Source organism: Podarcis gaigeae (assembly GCF_964106915.1).
Source record: "Podarcis gaigeae genome assembly, chromosome: 4".
NCBI lineage: Eukaryota > Metazoa > Chordata > Lepidosauria > Squamata > Lacertidae > Podarcis > Podarcis gaigeae.
Genome location: NC_139677.1, coordinates 15440866 through 15453641, shown reverse-complemented (window position 1 = coordinate 15453641; position 12776 = coordinate 15440866). Strand labels below are relative to the sequence as shown.

General features: G+C 41.6%; 1 protein-coding gene across 2 annotated transcripts in view; it reads left to right on the top strand.

Moving 5' to 3' along the window:
- Positions 1–12776, top strand: part of GPC6 (glypican 6) — a 768070-nt gene that overhangs the window by 413865 nt on the left and 341429 nt on the right. The gene's annotated exons all lie outside the window — the stretch shown is intronic.

Genomic DNA, 12776 nt, shown 5'->3' with positions numbered 1-12776 from the left:
CCTGACCACAGATGAGCATGCTCATTCCAGAATTCCAGCAATTTATAACCTCCTTTTCCATTTTCACTGGAATTTCCGGACATCCCTCAGCCCATGTACTATTTATTATATTGTTTTATTATTTTAAATTAATAAGAGGTGATAGCCTAAATAAAAGGATATACATATTTTTATAGTTAGGTGGATAATTAGACTAGGGAGGCACAGAAGATTTTAATGCACATGTATAGATAGTACCTAGTATATTCTAGAAATCAAGGAAACAGTTTAATTTTTGCTCATGTGAATTTTTCATGTGTTCATTCATAAGCCCCTTTCATTTTTCCCCACATTAATTTGTGATTTAACCCAACACACATGCATACTCATGTTTAAATACATATGTTTATCTACTTTAAATGCTGCCCCCCCGAATGTATGTATTTCCAAAACTATCTTATCTTAAAATACATTTTCCAGGAACATATTTTGGCTTGTTCTCTGAGCTAGAAAGTGTATCTCACATTTCAGCTAAGTGTGAAATCCAAATAATAATCCGTTCCAATCCATGAAGTGTGAATCCAGGAGTGTGAATTAATTGGTTGCTTAAGAATACAAACCAAATGAAATTTTCCTCACTCTCTATTTATTTTATTTATTTTATGAGACAAGAATACTAAATAGGAATCTAAATGCCTAATAGCAATCATGTGTGGCCATTGGTGGCTATTGGGGAATTCCTAGGACCACCACATATTGGCACCACCTGGACTTATACCTGAATGGTTCATTGTTGTGCTGAAATTAGCACTGTCCTGAAACATTATGCTCTTCTCTCATCACACCGACCCCTCTCGCTCTCCAGGCTTCAGGAAGCTATCAGCAAGCCTGGGGAGCCCGCAGGAGTTCCCGCAGGGCTCCCCATGCTGCGGATAGCAGCCTGCCGCCCGGAGCGAGAGGCGCCCTTAAGCAGAGCGCCCCTCGCGCCGGGCAGACATCGGCTAGCCCCACAAGCTCGGGGGACAGCTGGGAGGCGCAGCGCCGCTGTTCCTCCAATCTGCTTTGGGGGGGGGGATAAAGGGGGGAATTCCTTTATTTCTCCCAAAAAAAACTAGGTGCGTCCTATGGGACGAAAAATACGGTAAATTTACTCCAGTCTTTTTGGAGTACTTGATAATGCTGGTTTCGTCAGATTTTTCCCGTCAGCTTCGCCAGTTCCGCAAAGTCCATCATTTTCACCTGCCACTCTTCTTTCATTGGTACTTCTTCTTGTTTCCATTTTGGGGCTAAAAGAGTTTTTTCTCCGCCAAAATCTTGTGTATACTTCAAAATACTTTGGTGCCCAAGTTAAACTCAATGGTGGGAGATTGGCAAAAGATAATTGACACGTTCATATGAAAAGAGAGAAAATATCGTAAGTAGAATGGGGTGGGGCTAGGTATACCAAGGACTCAGCTATACAGCGGCAAATATAGCATTTTAAATGTGTTTTGAGTGCATTATACAAATGTGAGGAACGCGGGTGGCACTGTGGTTTAAACCACAGAGCCTAGGGGTTGCTGATCAGAAGGTTGGCAGTTCGAATCCCCGCGACAGGGTGAGCTCCCATTGCCCGGTCCCTGCTCCTGCCAACCTAGCAGTTCAAAAGCATGTCAAAGTGCAAGTAGATAAATAGGTACCACTCCGGCTGGAAGGTAGATGGCGTTTCCGTGGTTTGCCAGAAGCGGCTTAGTCATGCTGGCCACATGACCCGGAAGCTGTATGCCAGCTCCCTCGGCCAATAAAGCAAGATGAGCGCCGCAACCCCAAAGTTGTCCGTGACTGGACCTAACGGTCAGGGGTCCCTTTACCTTTACCTTTATACAAATGTGACACTAGACGGTGATGTTGAGTTTATGACAAATTCAATATATTTTTCAGAACTTTTTTTTAAAGTATTTACACAGCGTTTTTCATATGTGTCTAGATTCCACCCAGATACCTGGAGTTATCATGAAGCAGCTGGGTTAGAATGGTTAGCACAAGCAACTGATACAGGAGAAAAAATTTAGACCATTGATAGAACATTCGTTCAGTCAAGGGAAACATTTAAAAATGGTAATGGTTATAGAAAAAGGATAAGAGCATTGGAGCCAACTCCTAGGGACGGAGCTCCCTTCAGCCCTCCCATAAAATATTTGAAAGTGGCAAGGACCCCCAAAGTTGATGGGCATGACCATTATAATTTACAGTTGTAAATTTTATATAATAAATATTTGTCTTAAAATCTGGCTGAGCCAAGGTTAGGGACTTAATGCCAGCAGAAACAGGAATCAGCTGGCTAATCCAAAGTTCTGCTTTATCCTAAATTGCTCATGCCAGTGGATGTTTCAATGGGATTGGCCCCTAGATTAGAAACATATCAAGAGTGGGAGTTGTTAGGAAATTATGAGAAGGTGAGCAAATGATTCCATCTGTTTATTTACTATTACACATAAGGACACATTTAAATGATATGACACAATAATAAGTGTGAAGGAAAGACAGATTTTGAGATATTGTTAGAAAATACAAGATGGGAAACTTTTTCTAAGATTTGTCAAATATTGTTAAAGAAATATCACTAAAAATGGATGCAATTACATTGAGGTGTAATAGACATGCAGAAGGAAATGCCTATAGGTATATTTAGGAAAAGATCCAGTTTTCCAGTTGAAACCAACTATAAGTGCATTAAAATGGCAGTTCAATGCTGCTGGTTGAACTCTCTGGAAGAACAAAATGAGTAGCAGAACAAGGGATGTTAAATGCTGGATTCATCATGAGGAAAGGGTTTTTTCCTCTGATATGTGATGGAGGTACAATAATGCAAAAACCTGTTGGCAAATGGTTATATCCAACATTAAAGAAATACTTCCAGTGGAAATAAGTTCAACTCCTTATTATGCCTTGCAAGAATGACTCTGAAAAAAAAATATCTAAGAGTTGGTATCAGAAGCAGATTCGTAAAATTTTCACAACTCCAAATGTCATGACACACTTTTCAACTCAAGAAATGTCTAAAAATGCACGTTAAAGTGCATATTTTGAGAGGAAACGGAGCTGGAAGTGCACATTGTAAGAGAAAAATATTTATGCAAATGAGATAAAACATCTTACAATGTAGTTTAAACACACATTTAAATGGGGGGAAATTAAAGTTGTAAATTAATGTGTAAATGGGATGAAACAGACTTACGAGTCAGAGGTACTGAAAAATAGACTGGTGTTTCCATCTCTAGTTCTTTCACAATTTAAAACAGAGCATTGCTCAGAGTGCAGGTTTTGAAAGACACACAAACGCATGCACACACGCAAAGTCACCAAAAAGAGGCGGTGGGGGGAACTTTACGTTGGCAAATGATCTGTCAAGTGACCCATGAAGAAAATCAAGATTGAGTTGCCCTTTGAAATAAACCTATTTGAATTTTATTATCTTCAGAGCACCTTGTGTCTCTAATCTTGTGAAAGGTTAGTATTCCATCCATCAGTGGAAGATTAGAGCGCTCCTTGACGCCTGTGCTTGATGATAACTGAATGCAGCACTTGGGGCCAGAGGAAAGAGATTCATTACCATCAGCCATTCCCAGGAAGATTGGGTAAACAGACATTTGGGGAGAAGCAGGTTCTCTAGACAGGCCACCTATATCCTTGGGTCAAGATGGCGAAAATCAGAGGAGCAGGTTGTCACCGAAGATTTTAAGCCTTTTAACAACAAGCCCAACTAAGGCACAGACATCTTATTCCCGGTAGCATTCTGCCATCCTCACCTCCTACTCAGAATTGCTGATTACTAGTCCTAAAATATTTCTGTCTCTCTGCTTGGAGTAGTAATGCTTTTTTCAGGACTGCTATAAAGAAGCAGGTGAATGGAATATGCACACACACACACACACACACACACACACACACACACACACAGTATGTATATATTTATATCCAAGCTTAAAAGAAGCATAGATTCAGTACAGCAGCTTTGACAATTAGGGCAGTTAAGATAAAACGATCAGATCATGTATGCCAAAGGCAAGCTTTATGATATTAAAAATCTAACTTCATCTAACTGGAAAAATCTAACTTCATGTATTAATTTGCAGTGTGCTTTCCCTTTGTTTTAGATAATAGCTATATTTTGTGTGTGCAACAGCCTCTCTTGAAAGCCTGGCTGCTGTTAAATGCAGTCCCTGGAATTGTGGTTCCTTCATGGACCTCTTGCTTTTGAGCTTTAATTTGTGATCAGGATGAAATCAGCAGTTCAAGTAATGACCTGGCGTCTAACTTTCAAAAACGGTGTGTGGTTTTTGCATCCCGGCCGTATCAGCGTTAAGTAACAGCATCCCTGAGCATCACCTTGAAAAAGCAGGAGGTAATCCAAGGGATTAAACATGCCAGCAGTTTGGTCCATTTGTTCCAGTAAACTACTCCTGGGAGATATGCCAAATCCCTGGCCTTCTGCTGCTCCATGTATTCATTTGAGACATCACAGACGCACAGAACTTTGAAAGAAGGGGGAGAAACTGTGAATGAATAGGGGAGTTCGTCGGGCAGTCAAAGACTCCCAGGATGGGGTTTACACAGTACTTATGGAAGCCTTCTTCCCATGTTATGCTGCCATGAAGTTCAAGTGCTCCTATCTGTTCCTGAAAACTTCTTAAAATGGACTATGTAGGGACTTAAATGGACTAATGCTACAGCTTTTCCTGTGTGTGTGTGCAGTCAAGCTGTGGAAGGGGGAGTTATCTAAATTGCCTTTTGATTAGATGCTGGAGATGTTCTTAGACAATTTCTAAGTTGAAATGAAGATTCAGCAACCTTATAAAATAATGCACAACATATATTAAAAAAATTACACCGCCTATTTTCATCGAACCACCTTTGATGTCCAAGGCAGGTAGCAGCACTTGGCATTGATGGGGCAGCTGCTGTGGCCCATAGAATTTTTTCTAAGTGTTTTTTTTTTTTTTTGCCATTTTGAATGCTTCTTCTCATAAAAGGTTGTCTGTAAACAAATCAAAACAGCTTAGCCCATGAAGGAGGAATTTATTTCCTGCACAGATTCTCTGTCCTTCTCTCCCACTTCCAATACACAGAATAACACAAAGGAACACTCAGAAATGTGACTTTTCACCTGACGTGGGGCACTGCATTCTGCCACATCAGCTGTTCTGTTTCCTCAGCCTGTTGCTTACGTAACCCAGGCCTGAGGTAATATAATATCATATAATATTAGGCCCGACGTTATCACCATAGTTAACTGTGGGCAGGAAAAATAAATCTACCAATTAAAACATAGCTTATATTGAAAGTTGAAATGTAAATATGAATAAAGCACTATTTGGCTATTCAGGGGGTTAACTTGTGCCTAATGAAATTATGCTTATGTCAGTGAAAGTGACAACTGTATTTTCAATGCTAGGTTGACTGAACAGTGTAATTTCATAATGAACCCTAATATTACATTGCTTAATGGGAACTCACACTTAATTACATGCTTGGTAAATACAGCAGCACTTAACATCTAGGGCTATGTAGGGGACAATAAAATTATAACATACTGGAGATGGTTTTTACTAATATAGAGGCAAATGTGTAATTAGTTGGCACCTAGCATTTTATAGGCTGTGAGGGAAGCTGGGTTGTACGCACATTCCCATTGCTGTAATGAGTAGAGGCATGACTTTTCAAAATCATTTCAGGTTCCATTCCCTTCAGGGGCTTGCATTACCATATTTTTCGCCCTATAGGACGCACTTTTTCTCCTCCAAAAATGAAGGGAAAATGTGTGTGCGTCCTATGGGGCGAATGCAGGCTTTCGCTGAAGCCTGGAGAGTGAGAGGGGTCGGTGCGCACCGACCCCTCTCGCTCTCCAGGCTTCAGGAAGCTATCCGCTAGCCGTGGGAGACCCAGCTCTCCCATGGCTAGCGGAGACCTTGCCGGCACCCAGAAGCTTGGGGGGCGCTGAGCTCAGCACACACCAAGCTTCAGGCTTAGCGCAGCGCACCGGGGGGGGGGATAAAAAATTTTTTCTTTATTTCCCCCCTAAAAAACTAGGTGCGTCCTATGGGCCAGTGCGTCCTATGGGGCGAAAAATACGGTATTTAATTTGCTGATTGCATTGTGTTTAAATGTTGATGTGTTTGTGTGTGTAAGTGGTAAGCAGCTTCCAGCACACTAGGCACCATCCAATGTTGCACAAACTACCCACACAATGGGAATGACAGTGCTACCTTGGTTTTCAAATGTCTCCATTGACAAATATTTTGGTTTTCAAATGCTGTAAACCCAGAAGTAAATGCTTCAGTTTTCGAACTCACCTCAAAGGTCAAGCATACAATGTGGCTTCCGTTTTGAGTTTTCCGTATTGAGGCTTCCATACTGAGGTTTCGGTTTTTGAACATTTCGGAACTCAAATGGTCTTCTGGAATGGATTATGTTTGAAAACTGAGGTACCACTGTAATCTCCCCCCCCCACAGCCCCCCAAATCTGTTCCAAAGGATTCCCCAACCCTCTGGAGCAGCTTTTAGGGTGTGCAGAGAGCTGCAGAGGAGAGGAGAGACGAGGACGACAAAGTCTTAGCGAAAGTTTCAGTAGCTAAAGTCCATTCTACTCTCACAGACAAATAGCATTTCCAACTTCCAAGCTAGCATCTCAGCCTTCAGACATGAGGTAAAGTATTTATTTAATTGAATTATTACATTCATAATACACCCATCTCCTAAGAAACTCAAGGCAGCCTGCATAGTTCTTATTTCCTCATTTTATTTTCCCAAGAAGCCAATTAGGCTGATAGGTAGTGACAGGCTCAAGGGATCTGAACCTGGGATCCTGCCCTAGTCCAACAGCACTAACCACTATACCACATTATCTCTCAGTTATGTCCACTGATTGCATATGGATTCTTTTTGTATGCTACATAATATGAAGGTAGCAAACCTCTGGATTTGTTGCAATGGCTTTGTCATGCATCATATAATGTGCATTAGTTTGGTTTAAAAACAACAACAACAACAACAACAACAACAACAACAACAACAACAACAACAACAATAAAGTCAATTTGTGACATGGGAGACCAGGAGAAAACTGGAAGATTTAGACCAGCCTCTTGAAATAAAAAGCCACTCTTTATCCAGAAGACAAGGTTGGCCACAAATCCCATTGTTGGCCACAAATCCCATTGTATAAATTGCATCTCATGTGAGCCAGATATTTAAGAACGCCCGTGTGTGCGCAATTTGTGTAGTTCTAAATAACTCTTTGGTGAAAGGGAATGATCATAGAGAAGAGTTAAATATTCATGACTCCATTCATATGACGATAATTCTAAGCACTCATAAGTATCAGGCCTGCTTCCTGCCACAGGTAGAATTATACTGAAAGGCAAAACACCCCACAGAATATGTACAAATAGAGTAACTTAACACTGACCATTTAATTTTCCAGGAGTTCCAGAGGGTAATACAGGGAGGTGTGATATTGTAATATTTTGCCAAACGCACTTAAATCCAATGCTAAAACATGTTTCATCTGCTGGGGTTGTCATTCTTCCTTCTCTCTCTCTCTCTCTCTCTCTCTCTCTCTCTCTCTCTGTGTGTGTGTGTGTTAGTAGCCAGTGTGGTGTAGTGGTTAAGAGTGGTGGACTCGTAATCTGGGGAACCGGGTTTGCATCTCCGCTCCTCCACATGCAGCTGCTGGGTGACCTTGGGCTAGTCACACTTCTCTGAAGTCTCTCAGCCTCACTCACCTCACAGAGTGTTTGTTGTGGGGGAGGAAGGGAAAGGAGGATGTTAACTGCTTTGAGACTCCTTGGGGTAGTGATAAAGCGGGATATCAAATCCAAACTCCTCCTCCTCCTGCTCCCCCTCCTCCTCCTCCTCCTCTTCTTCTTCAGTTGTGGCATCTGCCCATATATGTTGTGATTTTTCTCTTCATCAGATCATCTTTATAGATTTGTCTTTCCATATGCATTTTATTTTTGTCCCTAAATATGGCTGCAATGTGTGCTTTATGCTTGTCTGTTACCTCATGGTACTGATAAGAGATAGAGGAGAAGAAAGAAGTGTCTCCAATAATGACTGAGTTGGCTCAGCCACAATATCAAAACACTAATATCTGACCTCTGCTAAAAAATAAAGAAAAGAAGAAGAGATAGTTGATAAAAAGAAAAATGGGTATAATTTTTAAACAATGGCAGCCCAGGGATGCATGTTTGAGGCAGGCTTTTCTAAGTATTATACAGTACTTTCTTTTTGACCCTATTTACAGCACCATTCTATATCTGTCTACTCAGTAGTAAGTCCTGTTGACTCCCATGAGACTTACTCCCGTGGTCAGTGTATCCGTGGTGTATTTGGTGCAAATTAGAGTATGCATTATACCACTGACCTTGCATTCACTGTATGGCTGATGTTTTCACACTGACCTTGTGGGAACAAATGCACTATTTGCAGAGGTGGTTGTTCAAGGGACAGACCATAAAACAGGGACATTTCCCATCAAATGAAAGAAAATATATTGAGGAAAGAAAAGCTCTTTTCAAGATCCACTATGTGCTACATGTGCAATCTGTCTTGTCAGCAAAAAATTCCTAACAGTTTTGAAAGCATTGACCAAATCTGTTCCTAATATATGACCAGTTAGAATGCAGGCTGCTGATTGTTTCCATTAGACGGGAATTAAAATAACTCGTATATTCCGTAAAGAAAGTTGTACTTATTTCACATAAACTGGGGCCTTCTTGTAACACCACCATTTTCTATAAAAGAGCAATTAATATACAAGATACACAGTATTCTAATAGCTTTAGCTAGATATTTGTGATTGATTTCTCTTGCCAGAAAATAAATGTATTTGGAGCAAAAGGATAAATTTCCTTTGTTTCGTGCTTTTTCCTGCTCATAACTTACACTTTTACTCCCTTGCATTGCTTTGCTTCCTTCATCATCTTCATCTTCAAATTCTTGTGGCTTATATGTTTAGTACATATTTAAATATTTAATAGATTTCATAAATTTGAACTTCTAATCTGTTAGCTAATTTCTCTTGTCGAGTGACATGTGTTTCATCTGTGGGATAAGAAAACAAGACTGCAAAGCTGCTACTATGAACTCACCCCTTCTCATTAACACCAATACATATGTTCGTAATATATGACATTGTATCTGCCAGTCTAGGATTAGGCTTGGATCTCATATGAAAAGCCATAAAGAGAGAGACAGCTTCTATTATAACATTTTATTATTGCTAAGCCATTAACTGTTAACGTTAACATTGTTTAATTAACACAGTGGTGGTTTTGTAATGGTGCAGAAAGTTTATAATAAATGAAGTGAAAAAGTTTCTAGTGTAGCTTCAATAAAGCCACGTGTTAACAGGGATTTTCCTCTATTAGCGATGTGAGACTTATTCAGCTCACTGTATAAATGATATACAATGTCCTGGATGTAGTTTGCGCTTCTGAAAGTAACAAGATACGCCAGTGTGGATTATAGGTGATTGGGAGCACAAACGTTTTGCAAAAAGGAAAACATGACTTGCCGAACTGTTCGTGATTCTGTCCAAAAGGCATTTTAACACGCCCTGCTGGGAAATGGCATTAAACTGATGTGCTTGCTGTGAGCCGTTCTGACATCTGCTTTCTTCACTTGGCTGCAAAGGAGGAGTAAAAACGCAAAGATGTGGTCACAATTGGCAGAGTATTCCGAGATCAAATATCGCTTTAAATGGTTTAGGGTGGAGCTATAGCTATATTACGAAATACATGTTTCCAAAACTGTATGACTTCAGACAAAGAGAGTGTATATCGCTGGCAAGTGGAAGAGAAGAACCTTGCAGTTGAACTGTTCTTCTTTTGGCCATCTCCACTTATTTGTGGTTTCATATTATTATTATTATTATTATTATTATTATTATTATTATTAATACCGCACCCATCTGCTGGGTTTCCCCAGCCACTCTGGGTGGCTTCCAACAAAATATTAAAAATACAATAAAATATCAAACATAAAAGACTTCCCTAAAGCCTTCAGATGTCTTCTAAAAGTCAGGTAGTTGTTTAGTTCCTTGACATCTGATGGGAGGGCGTTCCACAGGGTGGGTGTCACTACCGAGAAGGCCATCTGCCTGGTTCCCTGTAACTTCGCTTCTTGCAGGGAGGGAACTGCCAGAAGGCCCTCAGTGCTGGACCTCAGTGTCCAGGCAGAACGATGGGGGTGGAGATGCTCCTTCAGGTATACTGGGCCTTTGAGGCCATTGAGGGCTTTAAAGCTCAGCACCAACACTTTGAATTGTGCTAGGAAACGTACTGGGAGCCAATGTAGGTCTTTCAGGACCGGTGTTATATGGCCACTCCCAGTCACCAGACTAGCTGCCACATTCTGTATTAGTTGTAGTTTCCAGGTCACCTTCAAAGGTAGCCCCACATACAGTAAGGTTACCAGATTTTTTCAATGAATCCAGGGACACTTTTCAACTTCAATGGATTTTGTATGGGGACTGATTTGTAAATCTGGGGATTGTCCTCGGGAAACGGGGGCATCTGGTAGCCTTAACATAGAGCGCATTGCAGTAGTCCAAGGGAGAGATAACCAGAGCATGCACCACTCTGGCGAGACAGTCTGTGGGCAGGTAGGGTCTCAGTCTGCGCACCAGATGGAGCTGGTAGACAGCTGCCCTGGACACAGAATTGACCTGTGGTTCTATGGACAGCTGTGAGTCCAAGATGTCTCCCAGGCTGCAGGCCTGGTCCTTCAGGTGCACAGTTACCCCATTCAGAACCAGGGACTCCTCCACACCTGCCTGCTTTCTGCCCCCCCCCCCCCCAGTACTTCTGAGCTTCACTGAAGAATCAGTTAAAATTGGGTCATGGTGGGAATCAGCTACTGCAGATAGATCAAGCACCTCCTACCATCCACTGACAAGTGCACATTAGTCAAAAACACTGTGCTTGGAAATACAGGTTTCCTTCAGAAGTCCTGTTTCATCCTCAGCAAAGCTTGAGATTACTTGCTGCAACCTCTTCCATTAGGGAAGAGCGCTAAGGATTTTGGTTGGGGGAGAATCATGAGTCAACCATGGGAAGGGAACTATAGTCAATAACAAGTGATTGGTACCTTTCACCAGACCAGTGGCATTGCAAAGAGGTCTGACTTTATTTGGGACTGTAGTGTGGGGGCAGTGGTTTGAAGCCCCTCCTCTTGCCACAGTACTGATCTATCTCCTCCTTCCACTGCCCACTTATCAAAAAGACATATAATATGTCCATGGAGCCACAAACTATTAAGAATCAAATAAATGTTCCATGAACAGGAATGGTAGGAGTGCTAAGTCACTGAAATGAAGGCAGGATGTCTTTCCACAGTGAATACGTGAGATGATGATGGGTGCTCCAAACATAGCAATAGGGTGCTACAAGCACAGCAGCAGACAGAACAGTTCTTCCAGGATAATGAACTGTTTCCATGATAATTCTTCACCAGCAAATTAATTGTCCCCAAAGGTACATCAAATGGCCATGGATCAGCAATCACATAAAAGTGTACTAAGCTTACAGTGTTCTGTTTGCAACACAGGATTTTCTTTGGTGTACACTTATAAAAAAGAACAGTTATGCACATCTGGCATCTAGTTTCCCCCTTATGCTGAACCCAACTATGACAGCCTCATCTGATTTTCTTCTCATTCTGAGCATGACCATGTGCTAAATTCGGCTCTGCTGTGATTGCATTCCTCTAAGCCACTCCCTCATCTCCCTCTACTCCCACAAGCAAGCCTCTAAAACAACACTTTATTTTAGACTTGTTGACTTAGGCACACCATTTGCTAAATAGCATTCTTCCCCTTATTTCATACTCAAAAGCAGAAACACTGCCAATTCAGTTTCTAAGTGACAAGAGCTGCATTGCTTAAACAATCCTTTAAATATAAATGGAACAGCTTTTGTAGCAGTTTTCCTTAAAAGCATATTTAACATTTAGGGCTATGGATTTAAAAAAAATGATATATTCTGCATCCTCATGAGGAATCTAATGTTCTCTTAATATTATTTCAAAGGAACTCTTCTCAATTTCAAATCTTCAGAGCAAAGCTGCATAATATTGACCAACCCACATGCACAGGCAACAAGATTCTTGGCACAAGATTCTTTCTTGACCAGTTAATTAAGGATGGAGATAGGCAGGTTTTTTTTAGTTGCAGGCTGCATGCCCAGAATAGATGTGTCCAAGGAAGTGGGGTGCCCAGAGTTTGTGCAACTACCCCACTTTTTCATACACATTACACAAACACACAACTACAAAGAGAGGCACTGAGTCCACAGCTGTCAAGGAGCTGTCAGGCAAGCGCAGGTCCTCTGCAGGGCAGGAAAGAAAGTGAGGCAAGAAATGCAATTAACTTTTCTTCGCAGAAAGTTACAACACAGCAGTGTTGAGACATTGCTGAATCTTACCACTGGCCCCACCTACCCCTCTAGCCTCTCACTCTGTATCCCTACCAAGCAGACTGTGACAAGTGGGTGGGTTCCTCCTCTGAGCCTGCCTGACCCATTGCTCAGGATGTGCAGGACCCTCCTTGAATGGGGTGGCAGAGGAGGAGGAGAACCAGCAGGACTAGGACTGTCCAGCTGATAGGTAGCAGGGACCATCTCTGACTGCTCTCCGCTGAGTCTGCACTGACATTGAGATCAGCCTCCAGCCCTCTCCTGGAAGGGCCTCCTTCTTCTGACCACCCTACCCTTGATTGCTCAAGCCTCCTGCTTCAAGCACCTCCCAGCTCATCCCTT